General features: G+C 40.4%; 1 protein-coding gene across 4 annotated transcripts in view; it reads right to left on the bottom strand.

The window, feature by feature from the left end:
- Window positions 1-18,563, bottom strand: part of ENOX1 (ecto-NOX disulfide-thiol exchanger 1) — a 369,866-nt gene that overhangs the window by 290,540 nt on the left and 60,763 nt on the right. For all 4 annotated transcript variants that reach the window (XM_055703149.1, XM_055703151.1, XM_055703148.1 and 1 more), the window contains exon 2: window positions 3,792-3,865. The gene's annotated coding sequence lies outside the window, so the exon portion shown is untranslated. The remainder of the gene's footprint in view (window positions 1-3,791; window positions 3,866-18,563) is intronic.

Here is an 18,563-nt window from a genome sequence, read left to right as displayed (position 1 = left end):
GATGCACACTCCTGCTTTATTTCCCATTTGCTCCATGGGGCTGCTCCAAAGTTCACCCAGAGCAAAACAGTCTTTTTTGGATAAAGCCTCAAGTAAGAACAAGAACAGACGAAGCATCTGTACGTAACTTCTGGCTCAGGGCTGGCTGTGAGGGCTCTTAAAACCCCAGCTTTTTGCTGGAGCAGCCTCAAGGCTGCTCCAACTCTCTTCCCTGCAGGCCATGGCCCCAAGGAGCAAACACAGTGATTAGAGCCCACTGTTTCAACCATGTTCCCCTCTCCTCTGAACAGAGCTGCCTTGCTCAAGTACTCCAGCAAGGAGCTGTTTGAGGAAACAGCCATTCAAACCCAGCACCATCTGCTGCCATGTACAACCTTTCTGGTTGTAATGGGAGAAAAACAGCCACCTTGCGCCTCCAGAGGGGTCTTGTGAGCCACAGATACCTGTAAGGCCACCAGCCACCTTCCTGCCTGCTATGTCAGGCCATGCAATACCTTGGGTGACCCAGCTGCAGGGGATGGTCAGGGGACTCTCCCGCCGGTGGGTGACTGCTGCCTGCTGTTAATGGACAGCAGTGCCCGTGAAGCCGGTGAAGCAGTGCCGAAGGGCTCCGTGCCCTGTGCAGCAACTTTGCCCTATGGACAGAGAAGGCACAACCCTTCCAGCTGAACTTCCCGGCTTCTGTCTGCTTCTCACAATTTAACGTTACTTTCTGTGTTTAATGTTTCAGATTTGCATGTAGTTTAAAATAATTAAGTTGGACCATGCCAGTTATTTCTCCGAGGTTTCAGAACACAAACTTTGTATTTCTTCGGCTGTCTGGCATAGGCTGCCACAGATGGAAGACAGATATCTGTCCGCCAATGTTTAAAGAGGACCAGATCTTTTTTCTTAAAAAAATTTCCTGTTTAGCGGTGGCAGTCATACAATCAGCCAGCCCAACTCGTCCCTCCCTAACAAGTGTATACATGAATGAACAAGGGAGACCATTGCCTGTGCAGGACACGCGCACACACACAGGGGTCTGAGGTGCACGGGGACTGCCTTGATGGTCAGTTTTGAAAAGAAAGGGGACAACTTTTTCTAAGCTGGATTGGAAAGCTCTGAAACTAACATACCCTTCTGCCAAAAGGGATTCATTTACTGAAAGGGAAGGAAAACAAGGTTGCCCAGTAGCTATTCCAGCTAAGGTCAGCCAGCAAGATTTGCTATTTCTGAGTCCTTCCAACCCAAACATCTGAGGGAAGTTGTTCAGTTGGTGCATGCTCTTACTAAATCAGCTGTGCTTTGCTCCCAGCTGATGGCTGCCAATTTAGACTGACCTCAAATCCTCCAGCTTCCTCCCCCCAGAGTTACAGTCATTCTCTGCTATTTCACCTGATCTTTAACAAAAGTTTCCACACCTTCCGGGCTCGTCACAACAACTCTTCAAGCATAAGCCAAAGCCAAACTGACAGAACAGATTTCATTTTTCTCTCAGAGACACACATATGCCACAAAGACTGCAGTTCATCACCTACACTTTACAAACATTGCTGAGCACACTCAAGTAGGATAGCGCTTTTGCAAGCATGGCAGTGCTGCTGCTTCTTTTTCTTTGCCCTTTTTCTTTTCTTTTAAAGTAAAAAGTTGCTTAAGTCTGTTTGAGGTTAAGTTCACAATTTATGCTCAGCGAGCTGTCTTGTGCTGTGTCCAAAACCAGCACAGAACCACTGTCACTTTTTCCTGGAATCCTGTCCACAGACTGGGGATTGGGGCTTCCTCTTCTGCTCTGGCATCCTTTGAGCCTGAATACTTCAGGGCTTGAAGATTTCTTCCTTACGCAGAAGGGTGGTGCTACTGGGTGGCGCCTGCATAACTGTGTGCATGCAGGGAGAAGTTTCCAGGAGCAATGGAAAGTAAGCTATGCCATAAAAATTTTACAGTGCTTACTCCTTTCTTCCTTTCTACATGACATGTTGGGAAAAATTTGGGGACAAAATGAATGCTGCCAACTTACAGGCATTGGGCAGTGTCTTGAGGAAAACAAGGAAAAGTGCTACCCCACAGACAAGGGCAAGGGTGGCAGGTGGGGAGAGGACAGACGGCTGGTTCGCTCCCACACGGGGACTAGCAGTTGCAGGTGAACCAAGGCCATGTGCCCTACTAATAGCAGCAGCTTCCTGCTCAAAATAAGAAGCAGGTTCACACATTAATTCTCCAGTTGTGTTCAGACATAAGCTGCAACACAGATGTTTGCAGGGCACAAAGGGGGCACCCAACAGAGCTGGCTGCAAAAAAAAAAAAAAAGTACAGGAATGACAGCAAGTTGCCTTTTACAGCAAGATCTCTAGAGAGGCAGTAAAAGGGAAGCTTATTCTGCTATGATTTTTTTTCCTGAAGCTCCTCCTTGTGTAAGATCCCACTGCTGCCAATCTCCAGAGACTGCAAATGAATTAGAAAGAGGAGGAGAAAGCAAAAAGCATGGATAAGCAAAATAAAGGAGCAAAGCAGAAAACAAAGCACAACAACTGAGACTAAAAAAAATGCATCACAAAGAGGGAAAAGATGAAAAGAAGTAAAGACACATCAATAGATATGAGAACTATTAACGAAATGTAATCATCAGAAACACTGCTGAGATCTTTTGCACGCACTCTGAAAGCACCATTAGACAGAGGATCTTCTGACAGGGCTGGACATAGGTCTGAAAATCCAGGAGACCCAGCAGTAGGACCATCATACATTAAGTGATCTAGGCAGCTACCTGACCCCATACATAAAATGGAGACAATGGTTCTTCAGCTTTTGCCAAACAGCTTGGGACCTATAGGTGAAGCACACTATGAAAATATTTTGCATTCTGATTCTTACAGAACAAGCTACTTACTGCAAAAAAACGTTTTTGTGAAAGGGTACTCTACACCAAAAAGTGGTCCTGGATTTTACTCATAAGAAGAATTCAACTTCTCCCCTATTATAAATCTCTTCAAAGTTTCTCATACAGAGCAAGGTAAGTTCAATTGTTACATTCATGTATTAAAGAAACCTTTTCCTCCTCAGAGCCCAAGCTCAAAAAATTGTCTAGATCTATAAACTCTTTAGAAAGAATAAAACCTTTTAAATCTTCTCTTGTTTCTTCTCCATTGCTAGGAGCTCAACAGAGTTTCAAGCACCATCAAGTATGACCTGACTTGTAAAAAAGAAATCACCTAAAAATTACTTCATTATATGCAGGAATGTATTTCTGAAATTGCCTGAATACTTTCTGTAAATGTTCCAACTGAGATACTAGCTTCACTGAAATACTTGAGAAAATTTCCAGGAACTTCAATATACCCAAGATTTTGACTTTTATGGCCATTTTTTTCCCAGTAGTCACATTCGTACTTTTACTACATTTAGCAGTTGCAAAGAAATCCAAGGAAACACAAACTAAAAACCAGTTAAAGCACAGCCTCAAGTATGGGTGGATCAAAAGTAGAGCTACTTCTTCCAGCTCACTGATTTTACCTTCAAAACTTCTCACTTGCTTGTGAAGATTCACCTTTTCATTCAGTCTGAAGGTAAATTTGTCAGTTTGGCTACAAATTTCTCTCCGAGTAATTGAGCATCATACCCTTCCCAATTTCTGCCATACAAATTCAACATGGACTATTGAAAATTCAGCCTGCAAAGATCATCACACTGTTCCATTCATGGCAGCTGAGATTTATCAAGGGCTTTAAGAAGTTCAGCATTAGTCTGTCAACAAATCTCACACACACTCCAAATCATCTAACACAAAACATACATATATCCATTGCACATACCTATTTATTGCAGATGTTCTCCAAGTCTCAAGAAGCATATAACCAAGAATTGCTTCAAGTTCACAATCCAAGATCTGAAAAACAGGTAATACGTATTTTTAATGTCACTAAAAGTATATGTATTAAGCATATAAAAGAAAAAAAATATTGTGTAAAATTACTCTTCAGAGTTTATGAGCTAGTCCTTCTGAAGTTGTGAATCACCTGAGAAATGTTGTGGGTGATAACAATGATGTTATGATAATTTATATGGTATGAAATTTAAGATACATGATATTGCATAGATTCTCGGACAACTTCTACATACAAGATCAAAAACAGTAGAAAATTCTGAGAACACATCTAATTTTCAAATAGCAGTTTTGCTACAACTATTTGTAATGAAAGAACAAAACCAACATACTGAATATGCAAAACTGCTAGTGGCGTATCAGAAAATACAAATTATTTAGGAAACCACAAGCATCCCTATGTACATTTAAGCAATATTCTGCCTTTAGTTCACAGCAAGACAGTGGCATGAATAGGAAAACCACATGAAAAATCAAGGATATCATTATGGGCATTACCTCTTTATTGTCTAGAAACGCTGAACATGCGCAGTTCTGCTACAAGTATGAAATTCTAGACATACACAAATGCTTAAAAAAAGGTAACACCTAATCACAATCAGTCCCAGAATCTCTAAATTTTGCTGATGATTCTCACACAGTGACCCTGAATGTAATGCATTTCATAAGTCTAACATGCTTCGGAAAGTAGAAAAGGGGAGGAGGATGCATTGGGAGAAAGAAACAGGCTTGGCAGACTGAGTACAGACACAAAGTTGGGGGGGGGGGGGGGGGGGGGGGAGAGGAAAAAATTGTTCATGTCCAAATGCACTTGGTCCGATCTTTGTTCCGGACAATGACTTCTGAGATGACCACATCAGCTTCACCATCATGAGTACATGCTATATTGAGTATTTCTGAGTCACCACTAGCATCTTTGAAATCTGCAGCAGGAAACACCATTTCACAGGGTGCAGCCACACAGCCACAGCTCTTAAAAAAAAGTAATAATTAAGATTCCACACTAGAAAAAGTTTTGCCTCTTTCCTTTCCCAATAATTTTGCCTCAGCTTTTGCCTGCAGCTGCACTACTAGTATGCACCACATGATTCCCAGTGTAGGCAAAGTTAATCACCCCAGCAGAGTTAAGACAAATCGGTCGTAGAACAGCCTATATCCACTATGCATCAGTGGTGACCTGGCTGGGAGCACCTATGTGCTCCAGCTGAAGAGCAGGCATTTTCTTCTCCCAAGGCTCAGCCGACCAAAGGACTCCTAGACTCCCTCTGTTCCCTTCTGTGAGCTGGTAATTTTCAAGCAGAGAGACAAAATGTAAATATCAGCATGGATAATTATGTCACTGCTCATTTTTTGCAAGATAACCAGACAGAAAGATAAGGCTCACTCTGAGAAACAGAAGCAGTAGAAATTTTTATCTAGCAACTGCATGAAAGATTATATCAATTCTTACAAAAGCAACAGTTTGTTGATTTGTAACTGTTGCCGACTTTCATGTGTAAAAACAACAACTACAGAAATTCCTCACTGGTCTTCTCTACGTATTTTCAGGGAATCTCTACAAAAACGACAACTTCTAGGATTATTTATGCTATGCACTATGTTGCCATTCCTGCTGTTGATATCAACCACAGACAAGCCAGACTCAGAAGCTCAGATTCCATCACAGAGGCGCGAGTAACACCACTACATCTCTGCCCGTTACATCTCCTACTCAATTCTGCAAAAGAGATTTCCACAATAAGGTGTAGAGAAATCACAAAGAGAATGCCATTAAAGTTAATGTGAAAATCAGCCAAATATCATCTCTAAAAGGAGTAGGAGTTATTTACTAGGTAATATCAATAAAAATCTGCAAGATCTGAGGGCGGCCATAGTTTACCCTTTTTTTTACATAGTTACACGCTCCATTTTTCCTCCATGTCCTTCTTCATCAGTTAGCCTTGTAACACCTTTTCCACATGGAATCATAAGCTCATAGAACACCTTGAGTTGGAAGGGGCCCATAAGGGTTATCAAGTCCAACTCCCTTGCTCCTCGCAGGACTACCTAAAAGCAAACCATAAGACTAAGAGTGTCATCCAGATGCTCCTTGAACTCTGACAGGCTTGGTGCTGTGACCACTTCCCTGGGGAGCCTGTTCCAGCGATCAACCACCTCTCAGTGAAGAACCTTTTCCTAACGTCCAATCTGAACGTTCCCTGATGGAGCTTCATTCCATTTACTTGTGACCTGTCACTGGTCACCAGAGAGAGAGATCAGCACCTCCATCTCTGCTGCCCCTCTTGAGGCATTCCCTAGGCTACGCTTTCCCCTCTGACTTATCCCTCTTATCTCTTATCTGCTTCTATGGCTGCCCGTTTTCTCTTCACTTGCAAGGCCTCTACCATTGACTACGAACACTCATGTTACCACACCTTGACAGGAGTCACCACCCATCAGTTGAAGCACATTAACCACCTAAATGAACGCTGTTCCCTGGCTGTAACATCAGTCAAATGACCTTCACAACAGGTTGTATATTCCAGGAACTGAACTGTCAGGTCCAGCGAAACTTGTGTCATAAAGGTAACCTTCAAAACACTAACCGGGTGTAAAGTTCTACTAATGTGATAACGCATGAAATGATATCGCTCAAAGACATGTCTCAAGGGATTGTTGACCTGAGAAATTCTTATGACATATTTATAGAGAAACATTATGAATTACTGCATGGCTGAGATAGTTCTGCAACAGAAAGTTTGCAGCCAAAGATAAGACCAATTGTGTGTAAGTATGAGCACACGATTTGCTGCACATAACATTAGCAGTGTTTATTTTAGAAATGACCACCCATCAGATGGTTCCAAAAAAACTCACAGAGTTGCTAAAAGATACCAGGGAAAGTTTTTATTTGTAATACACTTTCTCTCTTTAATAACACCAGCTGTCGCCTTCACAAACGCATCATGCCCTTCACAGTTATCCCATATTCTGCAAACACCGAAAAAAACCCCAAACCCTCCCACAGTTATTAACATCTGCTTCATTTGCTGATTCTGACAAACTGAAGGACAAAGGCATGATTTAACAGATTGCTCCGCGTAAGGAAACAATGCAGTTCACGAAGGATTCATCAAATGCCCCTGTCAGAAAGCTTTACAAAGCACAGCTTAATGAACGTATGCAAATTGCTATAATATATAAAATGTCTGATACCACTTCAACAAGTAATGTGCTTATGAAATCTATGGAGAATGGTAAGACAGATCAATCCAATTTGTCTTCGAAATAAAGTGATTTGGTTTCCTCCAGATAATTTCAATCTCTTTTTTTTTAATGCCTTGTGGCATGACAGAAATGTATTACGTACAATGAACCACTGCTTTAGACCCTAGATGATGTAATTATTCAATAGAAAAAGCATTCAGCAAGAGACAAACTGGAAGCACACTGGTACACTTCAATATTTTCCTTCAATGTTTTGACACACTGGCATTTAAAAAAAAATTTGTTGTTTCCAAGCCTTGCTGCATTTAAACAGCCCCATTTTTTTATTTTTTTTTTTGCCATTGCTTGATGGGAGGTTGAAGCCTGGGTGTTAAGTCAGGCTGATATTTACAGCATGAGGAACTGCTCAGATATGACAGCACATCAGAAAACAACATACATCCAGGATGATCACTGCTATTGCTGTTTTCAACATTATTGATCTAGAGATCTGATCGTTTTCTTTTCATCAAGATAGGGAAAGAATGGCTTATGAGCTAAAATGATTTTCGATGAAAAAAACGAACATTTTCTAGAGCTTTTTTTCCCTCTGACAACTTAAAGTTCTTTTCACCAACTTACTTTAAAGAAAATCATAAAAACACATTTTCAGTGTTTTTCTAAGAAGCTGAAATGCACAATCAGCCTTTATGAATTTATGGAAAAACAAATAGAACTCTTTTTTTCTTGGGAAAAAAAACCCAACCAACAAAAAAAAACCAAGGAAAAGAACACGGCATACTAAGTACATCAGAAACTAGAAGGTACAGAGTTTCTGGATCTTGCCTTTACTAGGCTGGGCAGGTGTGAAAGAGAGAGGACTGTGATGTACCATCATTATCTCCCTTTCAAGACCTTTTTTCCCCTGAAAACATCTGCCAGAGGAGCCTAGGCACCGCTAGTGATGCCTTGTGTCTGAGATGTATTATATCACTGCTTCTGCGCTCTGTTTTTCAGTAGAGGTGCTACTCATCCTTTGAAATAAAGTCCTCAGACCATCATGTGTACCAACATAAAACTGATACTTGATAGTTCATAATTTTCGACAACCTTCTTATACCTTCAGGACCCCCAGTAATCCACAGGCTATGGATACAGAAATTGGCTGGCCTCTTCACCTTCCCTTCAGCCACATTCCTCTGGAGCCTGTAATGGATAAGGTCCAGGGTGCAGTTTGCCAGTTCTTTTACATGCTCCTTATTAGTTCTACAACTCTCCAGCTGGAGGTGTCCATCCCATTCTACAGAATCCAAGTTTTCATAGCAAATCAAAGGAACTCTCATGCTGGGACCACAAAACGGGAAAAAAAATCACAATACTCTCTAACTCTTTCTTGGGTGGTTCATTATGTTATGCTAAGAGAAGAATCCCTGATGTAATAGTCTAACAGACAAACAGTTTCAACTCTTTATATCATCCATTATAAGTTTCATGTGACTACACAAGTAATTGCTGTTATTGTCAAAACTAGGTGCAAGTTTTGCTCAGTGTCTTAAGGCAAAATGACTAGAGTTGGGCAGCACTTAGTGCAGGGTTCTCAAATCTCTGCATCACGGGACTGCAGTTTCTGCACTTAGAATCAACTAAACTGTAAAATAAAGCGTCCAGGTTGAAATACCATGTCAGAAATGTACTATGACCTCATTTTAAAGGCATTAACTTGTAAAACCCCTTCCATTCTGTTACACTGAATATTCAAGATGTGCCAGGTACTGTGGAAAACATTTTTATTTCTCCACGAATAAATATACATTAGAAAGAGTGTTTATAACATTTTTCTAGAATAGGATTTATATCACTGACAATTAAGGGGTGATATTTTTAACACTGTATTACTTTTAGATGCCAGTTAACAGTATTTAACAAAGCAGGCTGTCCTCATTTTTACTTTTTTTTTTTTTTAATTCAGATTTGCAAGATGGTGGGTCCTCTGGCTTTGCATTCAGTCAAAGACTGAAATCTGGCAATAAATGAACATGATAAGCCTGCCTTTATTATACCTCATTTCTCAAAGTAACTCTTTCAGGTTCCATCATTACCATCCCTAGTTTAAAATTGCTCTTTATAACATAAAGCTCCAAGTACAGAAAAATGTCTCCTCTTTTGACTGTACATTGAGGACAACAGATTCACAGCTGATGTAGTTAATAAAGGCAAATTAAGGAAGCTTCATCTTACACCTCCTGTCTTATCTCCTGAACCTGTATGAAATTATACTATTTATCGTAAGTAAAATAAAACATTCTAACTTTTCCATGAAATAGGGAGGAAATTATTATTATTGGGAGTCAATATTCTTACAGCTCCCTTAAGATGCAACATCTAATAGATTTCAGGGGGGGGAAAAAAGAGCCTTTTGTACCGATTTCAGTTACAGTCTAATAAAACACCTTCAAAAAAGATATTAACTTGCACACCATCATTGACAAAATTACAGTCACACTGTGTGCAATGGAGTGAGCTACATGATAATGCAATAAAACATTTTTTTTAACCTCTTACTTTGGGGTTTTTTGCATCAGGGACATCAGTGTTTGAGTCGAGGCACACCGCTTTAACAAAATAGGTGGGAAGCACAGCCAGTCCACCCAGTTCCACATCCTTACCTGCTACCAGATTCCTGCCACCCATTGCAGCGAGGGTATTCACCCATTGCTGTTACAAAGTACTTGTACTGGACAGCAGTGTGATCAATAACAGCAAATGGTCCTGGGACAGTGAAGCAGATGAGAAAGTGAAATCCTTTCTTTGATTAGCTTCTTGGCTAGCTAGCACAAACCTATGATCCTTGTTGAAAAAAGAAAAACTAGGAGGTTTATAAGAATGTAGAACTTTTTCTACTCAAAGAAAGCTAATTTCTAATGGCTGAAAATGCTGTCTTCCCTGACCTGTGGGAAAATGCAAGAAAGGGCTCACTGCTCTAAAGTCTGTCTCCAAAGTAGCATCCAAGGTGCAAAGACTCTCAACCTGAAATATTTCTGTGAAAGTACAAAGTATTGAGCAACTTTACTGTGGCAGGCACTTCTAAAGGGAAAAGGTCCTCATTTGCCCTGACACAAGCAGAAGCAGCACACAACACAGCCACTGCTTTTGGTTTGACAATGTGGAATCTAAGCTACTTTGCCACATCTCTACAAGGGTCTGAGATATGCAGAAATGTGCTGCCACCATTACAGTCTACAGGTTGGAACAGAAACTCCATAAGGAAATACATACTTTTTTTTTTTTCCTCCTCTTTTTTAAAAGAAAGGCAGAAGCACTAAGCTGCACTATTTCATACCAGTGAAAGACTAGGTAAGTAGCTGAACGCAATAGATGCAATAAATCTCCAACCCTTCCTTTTCTTAACTACAGTCACAACTGTTGGGAAAACCCTGCTCAAATAATCATAAGGTATGTAAAAAGGGGTTCCAGTAAGTTGAATATAGATCATTATTTTTTCACAAGTAAGACCTATGAGGACAACATGGGTAAGTTCAGCATGCCCATGACATTCAGTTGTCCTGGAAGGTCCTTAAATAACATTTAGCACCACGATATCTGAAGATTATGACATCTCATTCCTGCATAAAAGGAGGAATCATTCAGAACTAGCTACCAGTAACATCCAGTCTCAGAAATCGCAGGTGAGTCAAAAATATCCATAGAAGAAACAAGAGGACCATCATGTCCTCCTTGAAATGGACACCTATCGTAATGGGGGCCAGCTGCAATTGACAGCTGTTTGCTCACATTATTTTTATCATTACAAAAAAGAAAGGTGAACACCCCCTCTTGTCTCAGAAGCAAATATGGAAGCTGGAGCTGTGAAGTGGAGAAGGATCAAACAACTTGAGAGGAGTCTAGGAAGCCTTTCTAAGCAGTCAGTCATGCCTCCTGAAAGGGGAGAATAGGCACCAAGATGTCATCCTCTAAAAAGTCAGAAATAATGAGGAATAGCTTATCAAGATATGGATTATTAGCAGACAGGATAGCGGCAGAATTAGTTCACCACATTGATGATAAAACAGTATTAGGAAAGCAGAGCAATTTTAAGGAAAGGTAGCTAAAATACCTGTCCAACACACTACTACAAGTCCTTCTCGTCTCCAGTATCGTGATGCTTCAAAGTTAACTGTCCCAACAGACAACCCTGTACTCTGTCTGCTAGTGTCAAGATGAAGCATTGTATGCTATGGTAGGGCTGTAGTCTCCGAGGATTACATGTCTGTATGAATAATGAGGGTAGCTGCATTTTGTTCCAGTTACTGTGAATTAGGAGCAGAACCCCGTTGCCTGGCAAGCTTTCAGCACAGGCTTCTGGGTACAGTGCTTAGGCTGTCATATTGAAAGAATATGCTACTCAGAGGGATGAACTGGGTCTTGTCTAGTTTCCTTACCTTGCTTTGTCCAGGAGGACCCACCAGACAATAACTGTTCCACAGACACACACTCACATCACACAATCCCTTCCTAACACCACCAACGAAAGACCAACGTCCCAAATGTTTTTTTGGGAAGGCAGATGACAACCCCACTTCAAAGGTCTGGAAACAGCAAGGAACTTCTTACACTGACCTCAGACTGAAACCCTCTGGCATCTGTTAGCAAACAGCAGAATCTACCAACTGCTGGATTAAACATAAAAGAGGTGATAGTGCAAACACATGAGCAGTGGCCAGTCTCCTTTCTAACCCCTTTGGTAGCACTGTGACTTCATATTGCATCATGCTTAATTTTTTATTTTTTTTTATCTCTGTAAATGCTTCTATGCATTCTCACAAAAACTTCCCTAAATTTACTGAATTCTGCCTTCAAGTGATTTCGGTTTTCTACTCAACTACTGCACTTGGAGTTTATTCCAGAACTTCACCTCTTAGGATGTTTGAAAGATTTCTTTTAATTTTCAGTCTAAATTCATTCAGGATTAATTAATAAACATATTATCTTGTGCTGATATTATCCTTCAGTTTTAACAGATCTTCTCCCTCCCTGGTGTTTGCCCTCCAAAGGTATTTAGAACAAAGTTTTTTCCTGGATATTATACACAAATTATAGGGAACGGAGGCTTAGCATATTTTGTCAAAAAGTCTGACAGAAGATAACCATCCACTGGGAAAACATATTTAACTTATTTTTTTTACTAATGAACAAAAGGCAGATACTGATTTCTTTTCCTAGTTACTCCAGTACAAGCCAGGAATGATCATACTATAACCTATGGCTAGTCAAGAGGCAAGAATTGCATCTGAGCAGGCGTCTGCCTAGGGCTGCAGTAAGGGCTGTGAGCACTAAGTTGTCAGCGGAGAACAAATACCTGATGGAGGAGTGGAGAGCAGTAGGCACCTGCCATGCAAAAGCCATCATTTTAGAGGCCTTGGAAAGTGAAAGGCATTGACCATAGACTTTCTCCAGCCCAGAGAGACTTGAAAACCAACATATCTGGCATCTAGACCCCCAACTCTCTAGGTAAATGCTGCACCTGCTCCAGTTCAGATTGGACGCTAGGAAAAGGTTCTTCCCTGAGAGTGTGGTCAGTCACTGGCACCAAGCCTGTCAGAGTTCAAGGAGCATCTGGATGATGGTCTTAGTTATATGGTTTCGTTTTAGGCAGTCTTGCGAGGAGCAGGGAGCTGGACTCAATGTTTCTCCTGGCTTCCTTACAACTTGAGATATTCTGTGATTCTACGTCTATGTAAAAGGCAATGTTATCCACCCCCCTGTTTTTCAATGTAACCATCACACTTTTGCATTGAATTCAGTGCCACTCAGATGTGTTAGGAATAGTCTCAGGACTCACAACACATCAAGCCTCTCCGAGCGCCAAAGCACCCCACTTCTGTCTCCCAGCTGTGGTGGCATTGCCATGGAAAGAACCAAGACTTTAAACTCACTTCTTGAACCATGATGCCTGAACATCCAGAGACCCTATATTTAAATACCCAAGGAAGTCTGGGGTCCAGGACAGCAAGAGTGATTGATCTAAATCAGGTGGCCATCCAGCACGGCTATTCTGTATTGATCTCCAAGATTTCAGCACCTAGGGGGGGATTTGTCTCACTAACTGCAGATGTCAATATACGAGCTTATCACCTTGGGCTACCCTTAATTGAGAGAGAGAAATAGGTGCCTCTAGGGCTCAATTCCTCTCATCCTAATGTGGATATCTAAAATAGCTTAGATGAATTGCACCCAACTATAGGGTCCAATGATCATAAAAGCAATCTAGGGAGAGTAGCTTTGATGTAGGCACTTATGCTGTAGATAACTCAAGGTAGTTGACACAAATCTTACTGCTGAAGTCTGCCTCAGGAGAGCTGGCATTCAGACAGATCTCAAGCCACAAATAGGGGTTCAAAGGATGGGGTTTCAACGACACCATAATCTCATCTGTAAGTCTTTATTCACCCCAACCTTTTCTTGTTGAAGTTTAAAGAGAAGAATTTCAGATTTGGCTCGATAATAGCAGCAATAATAGTCATCATTAATCTAGGAAGACTGATTTATGAGAAAATATTAAAATAACTAAATATGTATAGCTTGACTAAAGCCACTATTGAAAGAGAAAGATGATAATTATCTACAAGCTCTGGAAGGATACACACACTAAGGATTTTTTTAATAGGGATTTTCAGGAAACTATAGCTAAGAGTAATGTGCTTATACTGACTGAGCAAAGTAAAATTTAGGTTGACAGGGAAAAAATTCCTAATAGTGAAATGTATTCTCTTGTGGAATAATCGTCCAAAGGAAATTGGCTGAAATTCAATCACATCGAAAGCCTACTGGACAAAGATCCGCAGAGAACAATCCTGCATTAGCTGCAAGATGGACTAGATGACCCAACAGCACTTTTTCATTTTTAAATTCCTATCGTTCTACTGTATAAAATAATCCAATAAGCCAAAGGGAAAAGGGAAATACGCTTTGCAACAACTGTACAGCTGTCTCTTCTTTGAGGTCTGCATGCTGCAAGCAGTGCATCTTGCACTGATTGCACCAAGGGAGGAAACATCTGTATGTGGTCAGAGTACTGTGTTAGTTTGGTGTTGCAAAGTCATGTGCCTGATGTCCCCTTCTCCCCCTTGCTCCACTCAATAATAAAATAACATTACCACAAGAATCGACTCTGTGTTGTAAATGTATCAATCATGATTTTTGCTGCACCAGCTACTCATAATTGGTTAAGCCTTCTTGATCTCAGATGGCAATTGGTGTTAAACAAAACACAGGAAATAAATAGCCTGTAGGCACATACTTCCACTGAAATAATCTTGCTACATGTTGATCTACAAGGAATAGGATAACAACGTTTTCCTAAAGTTATGGTACTCATATTTAAAGCTCTGCAACTCTCTAGTTTTGAAGAGGCTTTGACATTTTATAGCTAAACTATCTTGCTGAGAGTCTGTGTTAATATCCTGTCTGTTTTCTGTTACACTTTAAGCTGCAAATAACAGAAGTCTTCTTAAGGAACAACCATTCAATTTAATTGTGGATATGGCTCCCCTTTCCAGAGAGTATTAGATTGTCTTAACAATATATATTTGTTGGGTTTTTTTCCTGAAGAAAGTGCTTTCAAGTGTAACACTAGCTTTCTACAACTCATTGCAACTCCACTCTTCCCATAGCAGTTGCATTCTGTAATGCTGGAGAGGTCTGAGATTACAGAGAATGTATTCAGGATGTATAGCAGGGGACAACTTTTCTAGAAAAGATTTTAAAAGATCATCATCTGAAGAGTAGATCTGCATGCCAAAGAGGTTTTTGGGGGGTTTTTGTTTTGTTTTTTAGGGGGGGGGGGGTGGGGGGGGTGGGGGGGGGGGGGCAGCGCAGGGGGAGGGTTGCTTGAAGTGCTAAATTAAACATACAACAGCCGAGACAGGATTTCTGGTTTTCGAAAGAAGGAATGCTGATGGAATTCTATGTCTGCAGAACAAAACAGTGATCAACAGCTCACAGCTTACACCACTGATTCTGAATTATTCACATAATTTCTCCTTGATTCCTTCCTCTTCTGCAATGAACTTTCCAAATTAGAATCCAGAGTACTATTTTCCTACCTTCTGTCCTTTGTCAAAGAAGTTAAGGGAAAGCAAATATTAGAATTTTACCACACACAATCCTTCTAAATGCTTATACATTTGAGATTTTTCCTTCTCTCTTAAGATAATATGAGACATAAAACATGACTTACACTTTAACCGATGCAGCTGCTAATTCCAACTCACAGTGACAGAGTTAAGGCAATAAAATGGCAGCTGCATCCCTGCAGTCTACCTGCACCTGAAACCAAGGTTGCCTTAGTAGAAGCAACCCACTGCTTTTAATTGGTATGAATGTATGCTGAGAGAAAAACTGGTTTCCACATCACAGTTCAAAGGGGTTGGACAAAAAGCAGCCTGAGATGCCATAAAAGGTGAAAGATAATCAGCAGAAAGGTGCTGGGGACTAAGAGGCAGATCTATGGACAGGGGTGCAGGTACACAACAGGGAAAGCAGGCAGGGGTAGGAAAAGGAGTAGATGGGGAAAGGGCCCATATGAAGCAGCATTTTATCAACTCCAAAATAACCATGAGGCAAAAGACACCATCTACCAGAAAGCCCTAAAGATATGAGGAGGTCCTTTTATGCTGCAATATTCTGGGCAACCTGGGCAAAGCTCTGTACATAAACCCAGCAACAAAGTCTCTACTTCTGCCCTTGGGTTCTTTTCCACTTGATGCCTAAGCAAAGAAAAGGCAAAACTCAAATACTAAGACCAGGGTATGATGAGACAGAGGAACAGAAAAGCTGATTAAAGCATTTTCCAAGCCTCACACAGACAGGCAGATCAAGGAAGAAGCAGAAGGAATATTTTTTAATTACTTGTAGGAAATCATCACCAGGAAATTGGTTGTATTATACTTAACTCAGAAGGCTATTTCTAATGATGTTACTGCAACCAAAAGCTAACCTTGCTGTAATTTTTCACCAATGTATAATGTTGAAAGAATTAAGAAAAAAACTGAAAAAATATTCTATTTCTGTTTTAATTAAATGGGTGAGAATCAACCATTGAAAACTAATCACATGGAAGGACTACATAAAGCTCAGTTTGAGAGATGGCTTCTTCCAGCAGTTAGCAGAACTGTCAACATAGTGAAGATGCTATGACATGAAAATAGATTCACAGCTTTACAGCGGAGTAACTACTTGATTTCTTTGTCCAGTTTTGCTTTGCTCTATTAGAAGATGTGTGGCTAGACAGCAGCCATGAAGGCTACATAATTTCCTACTGCAGGTTTCTGCACTTACAAAGAAATATCTGGAGAGAGGGATGATTTATCGATGGAGTATGTTCAACATAGGGAGTTCCTTGAGGATGGGCAGGAAAGGGAGAGAGATGGCCAGTCCTGCACAGATCAGTGGGAAGCAAACTCATAGCAAGGCTCTGTAAGTGGCAGAAAGAAAGGGGCTTTGTTCATGGACATCTTCCAAAGAAGATTTCTTGGCATCTGTGGTTAAATTTGAGAGCTGCAGCCTGGAAAGAATGACCAAAGGAAAAGACTATCCCAGGGAGACCATCTGCAGGGGAGAAGACCTGTTTTCAGGTCCCTTTATTTCAGGCTGTCCTTCATAGCAGGTCACAGTTTTCTCTATTAAGAGTAATTTGGCTCTAGTTTAGTATTATGCATTGTAACACTCAGCATCAGGTACCAGAAGTTTTTAGGGTCACTGATTCAATGTGCTCAATTTTAGGAAACCAAAACTGCCTGATATAAAGTCCTGCCACAAACTCACATTACTGTTGAAAAGATAATGGAAAATTGAAAGAAACTGCAAAAAAATAATACATTTTTATACAACTGAAATGAATAAATTGAAAGCCAGGAAAAGCATTTTGGGGCTTGGGATTTTGTACATTAGCATTAGCCTTACTTCAGCAAGGACTCCAGGGAACGAGGTGGTGAAACAGAAGGGAAGAAGCAGGACAGTGATAAGAAGCATGGAGCTGTTGTCCTTGGTTTAGGGTAAGCAAAAGGAAACCATCTCAGCTGGAGAATGCAGAGAAGGCTCTGAATTAAAGGTGCACTTTTCAACATCAAATTATTTGCGACCTACTCTCAACGCAGAGTGAGAGAAGTCATGGGAAATTAAAATGCATGAAGATTGGGGACAAAAGCTTTCCTTGTTCTTAAAATCTTCTAATTTGGGGATCTGAGTCTAAAATTTTAAGCTTAGATAGCTATCAATGGCCCCTTTCTGGTTTTGCTTTGAGACGCACATTTTAAGCTACTATCCTGAGAACTCTTGGAAGGTTTTGTTTGGATGGTTTTGTGTTTGGGGATAAGGGGGACAAAAGTGAGTACAAGGGGATAATCATCTTAAAAGTATTCATATATTTCTGCAGGGTATCACAAGATTTTTTAGGGACTAAGGTTTTTCAGACCTAGCAGGTGACATGCTCAGATCTTTACCAAGCTGAAATGCTCCTGGGCTGCCCCTCCACTGCATAACATTACGCTCAGCAAATGTAACAATTACAGGGCTTTTTAAAACTTAGCAACACTTACAAAAAGATATCAAAATTTGCTTGGCATCCTGAGTTAGAAGAAAAAGAGACTAATTCATTACAAATGAGATTCTTAAATGTACTGTAACTACACAAAAATATCCAGCAAGTTTACGTGCATTAATGTTGCCACAATGTTGAAGTGTCTGTGAGTGCAATTGCATTACTCAATTAAGCCTCAAATTGTCAAATGTATTCATGCAGTGCAGGCATATCATATTTTGAAATGATCCCAGCCAGTTAGATAATACTCCCTTTCTGCACATGAAGTCATTCGACTTTCGAGAAAGAAAAAAAAAAAAAAATCAATCCTTCCAGTTTTCCTTTAGATCCCAGGTGGGTTGGATTTTTTAGCTTAAGCCTGCCTAAAACACAAAAATAGGAGTTTAAAGGCACATACCTCAGAACTTCACCAAGAGCAAAGGCCTAGGTTCTTTAACCACCATCCCCACTGCAGTCTTAAAATACCATATTATGGTCCCACTGCATTAGATTCTTCTACAAGTTCAGGTAAAGGGAAACCAGTTGTCCACAAACTGTGAACTTTCTAACTAATCAACTAATGTAACTAATCAAGACTAATAAATATGGAAGACTAAAGAGTCTCATCTTTCACTTAAGAAAGAAAGGCACACTCCGGTAAGCCAGCTTTTGAAGGATTTACATCCCAAGCATAGGATCATGAGATCTGCTGGCTACAGAGTGTTTTCACATGACTAAAAGAGGTCTTCCTGCTACTAATAAAACCAGTTTAAATTTTAATGGGGCTGTTCTGAAGAAGAATAATTAACATATGGTTGCCTTCCCTTATATTAGAGAAAAACCTAATAGTGACTAAATCATTATCTTCTGTATAAATTCAGCTGTCTTGGTCATGGTGAGTTGTGTGGCTGACTCATCTCAGAGACATGCATCACATAA

Source organism: Falco cherrug, chromosome 2 (genome assembly GCF_023634085.1).
Source record: "Falco cherrug isolate bFalChe1 chromosome 2, bFalChe1.pri, whole genome shotgun sequence".
NCBI classification, from domain to species: domain Eukaryota; kingdom Metazoa; phylum Chordata; class Aves; order Falconiformes; family Falconidae; genus Falco; species Falco cherrug.
This window is presented reverse-complemented; position numbering and strand designations above follow the sequence as displayed.